At 37.0% G+C, this 15,192-nt stretch overlaps 1 protein-coding gene across 1 annotated transcript in view; it reads right to left on the bottom strand.

Moving 5' to 3' along the window:
* The window catches only part of LOC115259323 (uncharacterized), an 86,106-nt gene extending 72,562 nt beyond the window's left edge, over positions 1-13,544 (bottom strand). Inside the window, exon 1 of the mRNA XM_062848993.1 lies at positions 12,908-13,544. The gene's annotated coding sequence lies outside the window, so the exon portion shown is untranslated. The remainder of the gene's footprint in view (positions 1-12,907) is intronic.
* Between the last annotated feature and the right edge of the window lie 1,648 nt (positions 13,545-15,192).

The raw sequence follows: 15,192 nt of genomic DNA, 5'->3' as shown, positions 1-15,192 counted from the left end.
TAAATGGAAATAAGATTTACCTTTAATTGAGTCATTTTGTTTATGAATAACAGTATTCCGCTTCCTGCAATACAAATTAACTACCAAGCCACACCCCGAAAAATAATCAAAACAGGAAACGTACTTTTCCAGTTTATATTGCCGAATTATCGGCATCATGTACCTGCCTGCATCGTACGGGATACATAACTTCTTCCACTTTGCTAAGTTAATTTCAACTTTCACAAAACTCGCACACACGCAGTCAAACTGCTTCGGCTGACGGGAAGGGAGGAGAAGAATTGATCGTTTCTCCAAAAAAATATTACCATATTGTTGTGGCGGATGGAGCCTGATTTGACGCAAATCTTTGGTCGCGAATCGCGGAACCACCCAGCTTCGGTTGGGTTGGGCGGAAGGCCTGAAGGAGGGAAGGTGCTGGACTCATATACCGACACATGGAGAGAGATATGCAAACGGGCGCGAACCAAACGTTCTCCAACAGCAACAACAACCGTGGGTCACAACTGGCGAAACCCGTTCCTTTGGACACCAATTAACGCAAAGATCAAAGAAGTCCCAAAACCAGAAAGGCCAAAAATAGATTGATCCCGATGGTATCTTCTTGGAACATATGTACGTGAATATATACCGACTGGTTGCGGTACGAAGATGGCGGATTAGCGAACGATGCACGACACTTGGGTGTGGTAACTGTAGAGGCTTGGTGATCGTTGGGCAAACCGACTGATGGAAATATGATGTGAAATTGGAAAGTACCTATATTAGTGCTTTTTGAAGTTTTGTTGCAATTTACAAAAATCTCGAATTTGCATATTATTGCCATTACATTTAAGACAAGATATAATCAATAATAGTAGGTACGCCACAATACTTGGTTCGTGGCTGCCGCTCTCCATCCTCGATCGCGCCCAACGATCGCCAGGTCACGCTCCACCTAGTCCGCCCATCGTGCTCTCTGCCCTCCACGCTCTCTTGTGCCAACCGGATCAGTAGTAAACACCTGCTTTGCAGGGTTGTTGTCCGGCATTGCTGCAACATGACCTGTCCAATATCCACCGTATCCTTCCGACTTTGGCCTCCTTCTGGATGCTGGGTTCGCCGTAAAGTGCAGCGAGCTCGTGGTTCATCCTTCTCTGTCACACACACCGTTCTCCTGCACACCGCCGAAGATCGTCCTTAGAACGCGTCACTCGAAAACTCCGAGGGCTTGCAGGCCCTCCTCGAGCATGGTCCATGTCTCATGTCCGTAGAGGATCACCACTCTTATAAGCGTTTTGTACATGGTGCATTTGGTGCGAAGTTGAATCTTTTTAGACCACAGTTTTTTCTGGAGCACGTAGTAGGCCTGACTTCCGCTGATATTGCGCAGAACGATGAAATGCTCCACCACCTCGAAAGTATCCTCGTCTATCGTACTAAACATTACTGCTTCGCGTTTCAGGTGGGTTGACAGCTCTGCCACCGTTCCAAATGTTCTGGCGATAATGTCCATGTCGTCCGCAAAGCACACAAATTGACCGGATTTTATGAACATCGTTCCCCACCTGTTGAGCCCGGCTCGTCGCATTACACCTTCCAGAGCGATGTTGAAGAGTAGGCATGAGAGTCCGTCACCTTGTCGCAGTCCCCGGCGAGATTCGAATGAACTGGATAGTTCACCCGAAACCCTTACGCAGTTTTGCACACCGTCCATCGTTGCTTTAATCAGTCTAGTCAGCTTCCCAGAAGAGCCTTTGATTCTCCATGGCTCTGTATGTTTGTGGCTGCATAGGGGCGGCAACATTGAACTTGAAAACTGGCTAGACCGGGTTGATTGGCTCTTCGAGTTTTTAAAAGTGCATGCAGCTTTTGGCCGCAGGTGGTGGACTGGCTATGACTGAACGATGATATGCACGTACAGATGATCTATTTTGAATATATAATGATGACCTAGGACAGATACTAAGTAGCGAGTAGGGTGTCCCAAAACGGCACGTTGTTAGAATTCTTAAGACTTACATCACGATCTTTCGTGATGAAATGTTTGAGAGAAAAAAAAAGAATATTGTCAATATCGCGAACATGTTTTTAACCTAACAAACTTTAAGCAAACATTTTTAATATTTTTTATTCAGATTTGTTACTCTCCTTATCTCGATGATACCATCGATTCCATTTCCCTGCACACATTATACCCCTCTACCTCTGATCCATCTCTACACTTCGATATGCTCATTTTAACCAAATAAGATAACGTCATCTCTTTGTAAATGATCAATCAAACATTGTGTGTCATCTTTTTTGATTTTCTCATTGATGAACTTCAAACAAAATTTGTCAACCGTGAACAATATGTATTACATAAATCGTTGCAATTTGGTGTATGGCATGATGGTGTTCTGCTCAGTTTTGCGCGTTGTGACCACATTCTAAGCAACACACTGAAATAAATTAATGTGTTAATAAATTATATGTGTTTTCCATGGAATCTTGAAATAGCTTGAGTGCTACCTTCTGAAAGTTTCTTTCGTCAACCAGAAAGTTCAGTAATGTTTTTTTTAATTTATCAAGTCGAAGTGAGTGCTCAACGAGCTTGAAGTGGAAGCAAATATGGCACTAGGGTGGATAAAAATCAGGGTTTTGTCACAAGTCTCAAACTAACACCTATGCCTCATTTTTCACCCAATTTCAAAACTAAAAAAAATGTGGTTCTCAGCCATTTCTAAACGAAAATTCGTGAAATGTTGACAGTTGATCACAAAATTCTACTAGTTTATGAAACCAGGATGATGATTCCGGATTTTATTGTTGTTCCGTATTCATGACCGGGAGTACTGGGGTAGCCCCCTTAACAGATTGAGATTAGGCCGTTGTTAGAAAATGATCGTTTCAGCTAAGAAATTATCGTGTCAAAATTTGAAGACTGTATCTCAAGGCTAAGTGGTCCCTCAAGGGGCCTAAAGTTGTCAAAAATGTAATGGGGCTGAAAAAAACATGATTTTTTTTTTCAACGAAAAATTACGCTATTCTACCCTAAAGGACCAAAAATGGGCTCAGAATTGCGATATCTCCACTCGTTTTTAAGTTATGGAGCAAAGCAGGGTAAGCTTCCTTCTGGGTCTAAAAAATGATCAAAAATGATAATTTTTCGGTTGTTTTTTATCAATACCTAAAAAAACGAGTAGAGATATCGCAATTCTAAGCACATGTTTGGCCCTTTAATGTCCTAAAATCATCAGTTTTAGTAGAATAACGTATTTTTTGCAATTTGGCACTATAAAACTCATTTTATACCAGCCGTTTCAATATCCTAACGGCCTAATTTTCCGTACTATCCAAACAAATGCATTATGGTTCATAATGCATCTCATTTGGGTAGCATTATGAATCATAATGCATTTGTTTGATTGACAACCTGTGTTACCACAGTAAGCAACTTGAAAAACTGTGACGGTTATAGTACGGCTTGCTTGATTCAGATTTCGTGATGGAGCACGAGGTCGTTCACATTCAACCACCGAGAAGCACAATGATACTGATGCAAATGATCATATTCTAGTGAATAATTTTGATCATTGCAAAAAATGTTGTATGCAACTCGTTGCAATAACTATTTTCGTCGAAAAAAAAATCATGTTTTTTTCGTCTCATACAATTTTTGGTAACTTCAGGCCCCTTGAGGAACCACTTGGCCTTGAGATACGGACTCCAAATTTTGACACGATCATTTTCCAACAACGAACTTATAACATTTCCAATTGTTGCAAAATAAGAGACGGCCTAATAGAGATGCAACCTATAATTCGCCTTCAAATACTAGCTTGTGACATTCCAAACTTCATGATTGTTGCTACATGTTTCAAGAGACTTTGAGTACAATGGCCAGTTCTCCGGGCTATTCCAGAAACCGGGATATTTCTAAAACATCCGGAGAAGTGACCAGTACAGTCAAAATCACTTGAAACATGTATCAGTAATATGGTTTTTCAAAATCATGAATTTTGATGTGTTAAAAGCCAGGTTTCAGAACCGCCCAGCCAACCACATATCGTAAATCATTGTGTGGAAAAAAATCGTATATTTTCATATATTGAATCAGAATTGTATAATAATATGTATATTTGTTGACAATGATTGCGTAAAATCGCATTTCATGCCAAATTAAATCTCAATTGAGATTTTGTTTCATATAGTCATCTCCGATAATAAAAGGTGCGAGGTACTATCGGTAGGATCGCACAGGAACGGATAGAATCGTGAAAAAAAAAACATACATTCAAGTTCGCTAGCATCGTATATATGATTTCTTTGAATCGTGGAAATCGTCGCTTCACATCGTATATGAATCTGCTAAATCGAGCTTGCTACCTAAAGGTATGATGAAAATCGGTGAAATCGTATACAACTATAACAATGTTGTATATTGATCGTTTGCGTCACAGTTGCGTCGTATACGAAGTGAATGAAATCGTATATTCATTTTTACAGTCGCATTTGTTTGTTACTGCACTTTTAATAGTCGAATCTTAATCTCGGAAATCCGCGGTCAAACAGTGGCCACCTGAGGGCCCCAGCTTTCCGAAACATTCCGGAGATGTGGCCAATGTACTCAAAGTCTCTTGACACAATCGTTCACCATATTTGGGTGCTTATTTCTTGGGTTTTCGGCTTTTAGACTAAAATGCGTTGACTGTTTTCAGATCATCGCCGACGTTTCCGTCCCCGTATGGGACCTTCCTCTGGGCCAAAAATTTTTGCAAATTGGCACAAACATATTCATTATTGTACATTCAATTTTTGACAGAACACACAGTACTTTTTTCAAAGCAAAAATGTCGGGTCGTAAAGGGTCACGCTGTCTGTTACACTTCTGGGCCATCCGTTATGGTTTGGTCTTGAAACATGTATCGATAGTCTTATTTTCAAAATCAGGATCCATTTAGGTCCCATATGAACTGTGCAAAATTTCAGCGCAATCGGTGAAACTATAATTTAGCGCAAACGGTTCAAAGTTTTCATAGGATTTACTATGGGAAAAGTTACACTTTCAGATAAAAAATCCCAGAGGTCGCCCCTTATCTCCTTTTCAAATCGATCAACGCTTCTTGTAGAAAAATCTTTTATGAAACTTTCCTTTGAAGACCGCAAAACGATTGGATGCTTGTGGAAAAAGTTTTTGATTTATTACCGATTAGTCATCCAACGAACGGCTTTTTGTTTTGTTTTATTAGCAGCACTGTAGCTGCTGCCTTGGGTGCTGCTGTTTCTGGGGATGATGATGCCTCCCGCCACCCCATGCAACAACGGCAGCAGCAGTGCTGCTGATAAAACAAAACAAAAAGCCGGAGGCTTTCCACGGACCAGCACGAATCCATTTTAATCGATGTTTTTAATTTACTTGATATTTTTGTATACTATTCCTTTTCATGTGAGAAACCATTTATTCATATCAAAAGTTCATATTTTGTCTCGACTAACTTTCAAATAGGGCCTATGAAAAAATGGAACACAAGCAAATAAAAAATTATAACACGGAAACGGCTTGTTCGATCGGAAAGGTGTATTCAGCAAAGTTGTAGAATAATATATGGCGGCTCTCAGAAAAATACACATTGAAAAATTTATTTAGTTTTTCTTCTGAAAAAACTGAATTTTGTTACTAAAAATTAAATATCTCAAAAAGTTATTTTTTTACCTTCGTGTTTTTTTTTGTAAGAATAAAGTTTATTCTGTTAGCTATCATCTGTAAAATTTGTATAGTGGTAAAAAAATGTACAAAAAAGTTACGGCACTTTGAACATTTTTGGTTGCGTATTTTTTTAGAGTGCATGACGAATTTTCCGCAAACTAGATTTTGGGGTTGGCAGCACCCTCTCAGATTTCAATGGAATTGTGTAGATATGAAGACTATGTACTTTAAAGCAACGTTGCATACTTTGTTGTTTTTTTTTTAAATTTATCTACACTAATATTTGAAAAGGGCTTAAGTTTTTGACTATTTTATTTATACCAATATAACTTAAAAATAACATGACCTGCAAAAAAGTGTGGTATGTGTGACTTTAAGGAATTTGTGTAAACTTTCAAGTAAAAAATTGAAATATTGAAAAAACGATCACGCTAAAAAAAATTGAAGTCAATTTGGAATACATGCCCATTTGCGAAATTAAATTAATCCTATTTCGGAGAACCAAACCCCACACCAACCAATAAGAATAGAATTCAAAATGGATCAAAGTAATTAAATTGCTATTATCTAAATCTAACCCAACACAACATGTTTTTTTTTGAGTCAAACCAATTTTTGGGTATTTTTATACGTGGATTTTCACATATTGATATTGAACATAGCTTTACATGTTTCAATTATAAATCTATCCAATACAAAGAATATAATTTAGGATTCTCTTTTGAACCAGAACACCAGATTTGTTACACAGAAATTCAGAACATCAACCAGAAGTCGAATCTCAACTTAAAAGTTTTCTTATTCATAAGAGAATAAAATAAATACTTTGCATTAGATAGACTTGTGATTTAAACATATGGAGCTATGTTTAATTTAATATCTGTAAAAAACGCCCTGGATAAAATCTTTTGTTTTCTACCGAAGAGAAACACGCAAAATGATGACATGAAGTATTTGTTGTTAGGAACCGTCCATTAATGACGTAGCATTTTAGAGGAAGTTTATGATATTGCTAGGAGCCTTCTATTAGGTATAGGAGAATATACTTTAAGAGGGGAGGAGCTGTCAAAAATGTTCTACTAATGCTACCGTGATTTCGAATGCAGCGATATAGTCAAACTCAAACATTACAGAATCCTTGAAAAAGGTCCAATAAGGACCGAAACGTCGGGTTAAGAAAACATATAGTTCTTTTTGATTGACCAAATTAGACTGAATTGCCAATTAAAGATATCATCCAACGTACAGTCGATCACCCAAAGAAAGTCAAACTCAAAGCAATAAACAAGTACGACCATGATTCTCATCAGTCAACGAGATTGAAACTTTTACTACAAATCATTTTATTGCAATAGGTAAATATCATTTAAAATAAAAAAATCAATAATTTTGCTTTCGGGATGAAATTGATCAGTAAATGAAATACCTTTGCATGTGCCAAAAATATGTTTTCCACCTGAATTAACAACCCCAGAATGCGAAATGCTGCGCAAAAGTTTAACGAGTTTTCTCAATTTTTAATTATTCAAGTTTTAAATTTAATAAATTTCATGAAAACGCCTTAAAGTATGCACTTTTCATACTGAAAAAGTGATTACTTCCGAAAATTGCAATTTTATGTATAAATTTGAATATTTATAAAATTTTTGATTATTAAATCGTGTTTAGCAAATACTTGGCAGCTAAAAGCATCCATTCGAATATTCATTACATGTGCGATACAGCCACGGTAACAAAAGTTTGAAAGGGTATTTGAGGTTCGCCAAACACGCAATTACGGAAAATATTGAATTTAATACAGAAATATGTGACTAATTGACTGTAAAACATGTAACTCATCATTCAATAATCCTTTAGCCGGATGATGGTCATTTTCTACTAATTGTTTTAAGTTTAAAGCAATATTTTTAACAAATGAAAATGACCCTCACGTCGATCAATTTCACCCCACTGATCAGTTTCACCCGAAATCACGGTACCTCAGAAATGCTTTTCTTCAAAAGTGCGCATCTTGCGATATATGGCAAAATTTTCAATAATTACAAAAATGTCATGTTTTGCAAATTGAAAATTTTTTCTTATTTGCATTTTTTTTACTTTTAAAGCGTATTGACATTTTTCAATGTTATGAAAGTTCACATGATTATCTAAAAGTCACCCATACAAAACTTTTTTGTAGGTAATGTCATTTTTAAGTTATATTGAGTAAAAAACGGTAAAATACTTTAGACCTTTTCAAATATTAGTCTAGGTAAATAAAAAAAAAACAACGTATGCAATCTTGCTTTAAAATACGTCTTTAAAGCTAAGAAATTCCATCGGATTCTGAGACAGTTTTGCCAAACCCCTACGGCGAGTTTGCGTGAATTCGTCATACACTCTAAAAAAACACACAACCGAAAATGTTCAAAGTGCCGTAACTTTTTTGTACATTTTTTTACCACTATGAAATTTCTACAGATGGTAGCTAACAGAATGAACTTTATTCTCACAAAATATCACGAAGGTAAAAAAATAACTTTTTGAGATATTTAATTTTTAGTAACAAAATTCAGTTTTTTTAGAAGAAAAACTAAATAAATTTTTCAATGTGTATTTTTCTGAGAGCCACCATTTATTAATCTACAACTTTGCCGAAGACAGTTTTCCGATCAAACAAGCAGTTTAAGAGATATGATTCTTCATTTGCATGTGTTCCATTTTTTTCATAGGCCCTATTTGAAAGTTAGTCGAGACTCAATAAAAAGTTTTAATATGAAAAAATAGTTATTTATATTGATTAGAACAGCTGTGCAACATTTTATGCAAATCAAAAATGCAAAATTAAAAAAAAATTGATTTTTTTCGTGCTGCTTCGTGGAAAGCCTCCGTTAGTTGGATCACTAATTGGTAATAAATCAATAACTTTTTCCACAAGCATTCAGTCGTTTTGCGGTCTTCGAAGGAAAGTTTCATAAATGATTTTTCTCTACAAGAACCGTGGATCGATTTGAATTAAGGTGGCAAAGGGCGACCTCTTGGATTTTTTGTTTGAAAATGTAACTTTTCCCATAGTAAATCCTATGCAAATTTTGAACCGCTTGCGCTAAATTATAGTTTCACCGATTGCGCTGAAATTTTGTACAGTTCATATGGGACCTAAATGGGATCTAAAATGTCGACTGGAGCGAGGATTTATTTTTTCCATACAAGCGTGTCCCATACTACTGTACATAGTAGCCGTCTCCATTCCACTCGGTCCATGGCTGTTTGTCTCCAGTTCCGCTCTCTGCGTAGGCGGCCTACGCCGTAGGGTCCGCAAATCGTCCTCCACTTGGTCGACCAACCTAGCTCGCTGCGCACCACGCCTTCTTGTACCGGTCGGATGACTCTCGAGAACCATTTTAGTCGGGTTGCTATACGACATCCTGATGACGAGACCCGTCCACCGTAGCCTCCCGATTTTCGCGATGTGGACGATGGTTGGTTCTCTCAGCAGCTGATGCAGCTCGTGGGTCATTCGCCTTCTTCAAGTACCGCCTTCCATCTGCACTCTGCCGTAGATGGTACGCAACACCTTCCGTTCGAAAACTCCAAGGGCGCGTTGGTCCTCTGCACGTAGGGTCCATGTTTCGTGCCCATAGAGGACGACCATTCTAATCAGCGTTTTGTAGATAGTTAACTTCGTGTTACGGCGAACTTTATTCGATCGTAGAGTTCTGCGGAGTCAAAAGTAAGCACGGTTTCCTGCCACAATGCGTCTCTGAATTTCTCTGCTGGTGTCGTTGTCGGCGGTCACCAGTGATCCTAAGTACACGAATTCCTCAACCGCCTCGATTTCATCACCGTCGATAGAAATTCAGAGTGGCGGGCGTGGTGATTCCTCCCTGGAGCCCTTTGCCATCATGTACTTTGTCTTTGACATATTAATGACTAATCCGATTCGCCTGGCTTCACTCCGAATCTATATTCGCGCTGCGGTATGTGCGGACATTGGTTATATGCGAGAAGAATTTACCGTCGATTAGAACGTGATCGATTTAGTTTTCTGTTAGATGGTTCCAGGTGGCTTTGTGGATATCTTTGCGGGGGGAAGAAGGTGCTTCGGACTACCATACCACGGCAGGCTGCGAAGTTTGCGCATCGCTGGCCGTTATCATTCGATACGGCGTGCAGGCTGTTTCGCCCGATTACCGGTCTGTACATTTCTTCCCTTCCTATCTGCGCGTTCATGTTGCCGACAACGATTTTCACGTCACGCGGCGAGCAACCATCGTAGTTTGCTCTAACTGCGCGTAAAGGCAACATTTTTACTTTTCAAAAAATGTTGAATTAGCTGTAACTTTTCGAAAAGTGCATCAAATATTCTCAAATTTTTACTGTAATTTGGTCAACTAGTTGTGTAACAGTGGACAAAATTTGAAAAAGATCGGGCTTTTCTGCACGAAGTGATAAAGATTGTAGAAAAAGGTAGAATTATCCGATAGTCAACTTTGAGCTGTTATATCTTCGGATTCAATGAATCGAATGCAATGAAATTTTGACCATTTATGGTTTATATAATGAGATCGAAGCAACCTCCATCTTTTTAGTGTACTTGTTTTGCTATTATGTACTATAGTTATATAAGCAATCGCCATAGCTACAGTTCTTCGATGGTTTCAAACAACCTTCGAGGACAATCAAATCAGCATCCGTATGGTGCAGCGATACAGCGATACAGCCCATTTCGACCTGGCAAAGGCTCAACAGTGAATAAACGTCAGATAAAACCCCGTCATCTTTCTCCTGCAAAAGGCCAACCCCTTTCTGTTATCTTTCTGAGGAAAGGCCATCCCCTACCAACCCCTGACCATTTCCCTTGGGGCAACCAGGCGCCCCAACACAAATGTTTACGAATATTTTTACAATCTGTACGTACAGAAAACAGATTTTTTGAAAACTTAGAAATTATACTGTTACGGCGGCAGGCAAATTGGGTTTTCGGACACTGGGTTTTTAACAGGCTCAACATCGGGCTTCGGTTGAGTACAGCTTTAAATTGTAAATATATTTCATTGGGTAGGGTAATGCATAGGTGAGGTTAGGTATAAATATATATGTATATATATATATATATATATATATATATATATATATATATATATATATATATATATATATATATATATATATATATATATATATATATATATATATATATATATATATATATATATATATATATATATATATATATATATATATATATATAGAAACTTACACTATCAGTGTTTTCACCGCGTAAATGTCCAATTGCTTCCCAACCACACATAACATTGAGTTCTTTCTGTAATTGAATGCATGTTTAGATAAGCTAGGATTATGTTGCATGGATTTAAATAGTTACTTTTAGGAATTAATAAATTGCAGTTGGCATCGTAATCCCGATAGTGCCCACATTTCAGTTAGATGCTGTAAGCCAGTTAAATTTATATAAGTAAATAGAGTAAGAACCAATTCAACTATTTCACTCACTGTTACCTGTTTAGATATAGTTTAAAGTAAATCACTATCTTTAAGACGCACTAATTAACGAAAATGCATTAAGGATGCACGGATTTGCAAGTCACTTGCTGCCTCAAAGCTTTGGTTCTTCTTTTCTCTTATACACAATTCTCCCATGTCAGTCGCAGTAACATTTGACTGTCATCAGAGTGAATACAGTGTTCCCAGCGGCAACATATACAAATTATCTGAAAAACAATGCAGATACCAAAATTTAAATATTAATTTTTGTTATCATTCTAAACAATAACTTCAGAATGACAATCCCACTTAGAGTTAAAGTTGCTAAGTTGTTCTTTATTTTATCTTTCTACCGTTTAACCTCTATCTCAATAACTTCTGATAAAGATTAAAGATAACTCAAAAATATACAGAAGATACCTTGATCCATACTGTACATGTGCACGAAACCCGATTTTGAAAATATTGCTTCGTTATTTAATAAAAAATCAAAAACCGAAAAAATGAGAAAATGCTTCCAGTTTCGCCTTAATTGAAAGATATGCATATTTGAAGCATTTTTGTAGAACATTTCGATTTTCTAAAAAATCATTTAGAGGTTCCGCTAGGGCGGTTTTTGAAAAATGGCCTTTTTCATGAAAAGTCTCAAAAAAATCATTTTTTCGTAATATTTTTTCAATTTCTGATTTTTTTCAATATTTTTGTAATTCTCTATGGACCTCTAGGTATTCTTGAAGGGGATAAGTTTTTTAAATATTGTATTTATATTGACGGCAGAACCGTTTTTATGTTAATGAAAGGAATGTTTTTTGAGAATTTTTCATCTAAAATTGATATAAAAATACATGCACGATTTTTTATTTCCAATTTTTACAGTTTTATCTGATAATACTATTAGTATGCGTCATTTCTCTAGAAAAAGATTTAACATATCTTGTCTAGAAGCTGAAATATTAGGATTTTAGTAGATGGACAATTTTTTAAATTTTTGCAAAACTTTGTATATTTGGAATATTGTAAGGTCTTTGTCAAACTCCAATGTTCGTATATTAAAAAAAAAATGAAAAACAGCTTTCCTTGTTGGATGGTCTAGCTGGTTTAAACATGGATATTTTAATCTGGGGTGATCGGCAGTAGATCCATGTAAAAAATCAGAAGTTGAAAAAATATTACGAAAAAATGATTTTTTTGAGACTTTTCATGAAAGAAGACCATTTTTCAAAAATCGCCCCAGCGGAACCTCTAAATGATTTTTTTAGAAAATCGAAATGTTCAACAAAAATGCTTCAAATATGCATATCTTTAAATTAAGGGTTGAGCACCGTGACTTTTCGAACATCGTTTTTTTTTGGGACAGTCTAACCGGGAATTGAATTCAGGTTGTACCCAAAATAGACGTGGACTAGACGGAAACATAATTCGAGAGACAATTTTTCAATCTTATTATTTTAAGGAAATTGCAGTTCTTTCGTAATATTGTTTTTCATGATTGAAAGCTTTGTAAATTAGTAATTAATCCCAAATTGGCCAAGAGGAATTAGGCAAGGTGCAAGAATAAACTTGATCATTATTGGTCGGTGCTTAGATGAGAATTAGATATACCCTCAAATAGAAGCCTGTTTACCCTCTGCTGTTGTAGCTCGATGTGGAATGATATCCATGAGTTATTCATTGACATTATGTGTTTCTGTTTCCGATGATGCAATCGTCATGTCAAAGCATCATCAATTCCTTACACCAATTACTCACCTATGGGCACGGCTTTCAAGACGCATCATCTTTCAGGCACTTCCGGTTTCGACCGACCCGGCCCACTCATCACTCAGAAAATCACCGCGTGCGCGCACAAATCACACCCTTTCACAAAAACCACATGTGTATCTATACAACTCTACGTAGGTATAAATGCGTTTGCTGGACGTCCAAATTGCCGGTCGTTCGTTGACTTTTCAGATTTCACCTAACCTCTGTCAGGCTATGTCTGGCTAGCAAATTTCCAAGCGGTACCACAGACAAAGCCTAGGAGAGGCTAGATTACACCTGTGTGTTTGTGTTTGTGCCCGTAAGTGTACGACGATTAAGATGCGGTCGGTGGCTCAGCAGCTTAGTTCGCCGCACTAATCTGCATTCTGATGAGGACGACGACGGTGGCGAGCAATTAAGTTACCAAGTCACGCCAGCAACTCGCGAACTTGGCCGTTGTCTCTCTTTGGATGCGGTTGTCGTTTGTTGGCTGGTTGCATTTTGATCGTTCGGATTGACGGTGCTTCCAAGAGTTCACAGAGCCGCTTGAAAGGGACGGGGTTAAATCGATTAACATCTTTGCATAGGGCTGTTCAGTTACTTCTTCTGTTGACAGTATGTGCTCGCTTATTCTTTGTATTTGAAGAGGTAGTCGACTATATACCTACAAAGATGAAATTTGCATTCAATGAAAAGTAATCTTTTGGAGGTACTTACAAATTGTTCTAACGATGTCGATAAGCATTTTTCTAATCATTTTTCGTTAAGTTCTAAAAAAAAACAAACCTTGTAAAACCACTAGGTTATAACTGAATTAGCTACATACTTCAGAATAGGCAGACCAGCTGTACCATACAAAAAAGAAAGCATCAGTGTGTTAAGAAAGGTGATCGTTTAGCTTTTATATGTCAAAACGCTGAATCAGAACGCAAGTCAATGAAAGGAAAGTTGAGGATAGATTATGCAATCTCTCGCCCACTGTTGACCACGAAATTCGCGGCATTTGTGCGGATGTTGGTTACAGGAGGAAAGATTGCAGTGCACAATGGTCCGAGGACCAACATTAAGTGGAAAAAATTAATAACTCAAAAACCATCCAAGATAGAGTCTTCATGTTTTCTAGACATTTGCTCGTGAGTCCAAGCCGCGTTATATGCAAAAGTGTCCTAAACGCCAAATCTTAAAATACTTCATATTTCAGTACCTAACTTTTTTATTTCAAAAGATATCGAAATAAAATGTTCTGCAAAGTTGAAGAAGGTAAAAACCCCGACAACTTTCTCGAAGAGCAGTTTTTTCTATCTCTTCAATCTGAGGAGATATAACTTATTGAAGAAATAAAAAGTCCGAAATCGGTTTTTTTGTCATATGTCAAAAACTATCATTTTTTCAAGCCTACTATGTTCAGAGCAATTGTACATATTGCCAAAATACACTTTTTGTCAGAAGACATCAAAGCTGTACGATGTTTCTATCAAAAGATATAAGTATTTTTGTACTTTTTTAAGCCAATTTTTCTAGCGTAACATTTGAAAAAGGCGCAAGTGAATCTTTAATTGTCTCCCACCACCGGATCTAGTATGACAAAAACTGCATTTTAACAAATTTTGGAGAGGGTGTTTTTTTGTTTTGCGTTTTAAATGTGATTTGACTATGACCGTATTTTAGGCATCAAATTCACGAAAAATGACATCCATAATGTCCGAGTTCAACATCTACTCGTGTTTCAAGATCACTTATCTTAAACATTCGAGTAGCGATGAACCCAATGTTGTCTTTTTTGTTTTGTTTTGTTCCTTTGTGTAAGTGAGCAAAAATATAAAACAAATTCCCTATAGTTTTTCGATTTCTTAATTCATCAGATATATGCATCTGGTGATCGTATGCAAATTTTAAATTGAAATGTGGACCGTCCAGTTTTATATGTTTGACATATATTATGAAAGGCCTTTGATCCTAGGATAGGATGCGACACGTAGTCAGTCGCTGATTGGTCGAAATTGATATCCGTTTGCTGCGATCATATCGCTTTGTTGTTGGCTTGGCCGTGTTGCTAGTTTGTAGGTTTAGCATTTGATACCAATATTTAAAATCATTGTATTTTTTTATTCAAGCTTTATCGCCTCAAATATGTCAGCATTCAAAAGCAAATCAACCTAATGTGACTCCCATGGCTTGACACCGGTTAAAAGCATTGATTTGGTGCAAAATCAATTGATTTTTTGATAGATTTCATCATAATTGAAAGAGCTTGCGTTTGAAAGCAATTTTAGTTGCAAGTTACGCTATTG

Source organism: Aedes albopictus, chromosome 2 (genome assembly GCF_035046485.1).
Source record: "Aedes albopictus strain Foshan chromosome 2, AalbF5, whole genome shotgun sequence".
Classification (NCBI taxonomy): domain Eukaryota; kingdom Metazoa; phylum Arthropoda; class Insecta; order Diptera; family Culicidae; genus Aedes; species Aedes albopictus.
The sequence above is the reverse complement of the archived record's forward strand: the minus strand, read 5'-3'. Positions and strand labels throughout refer to the sequence as shown.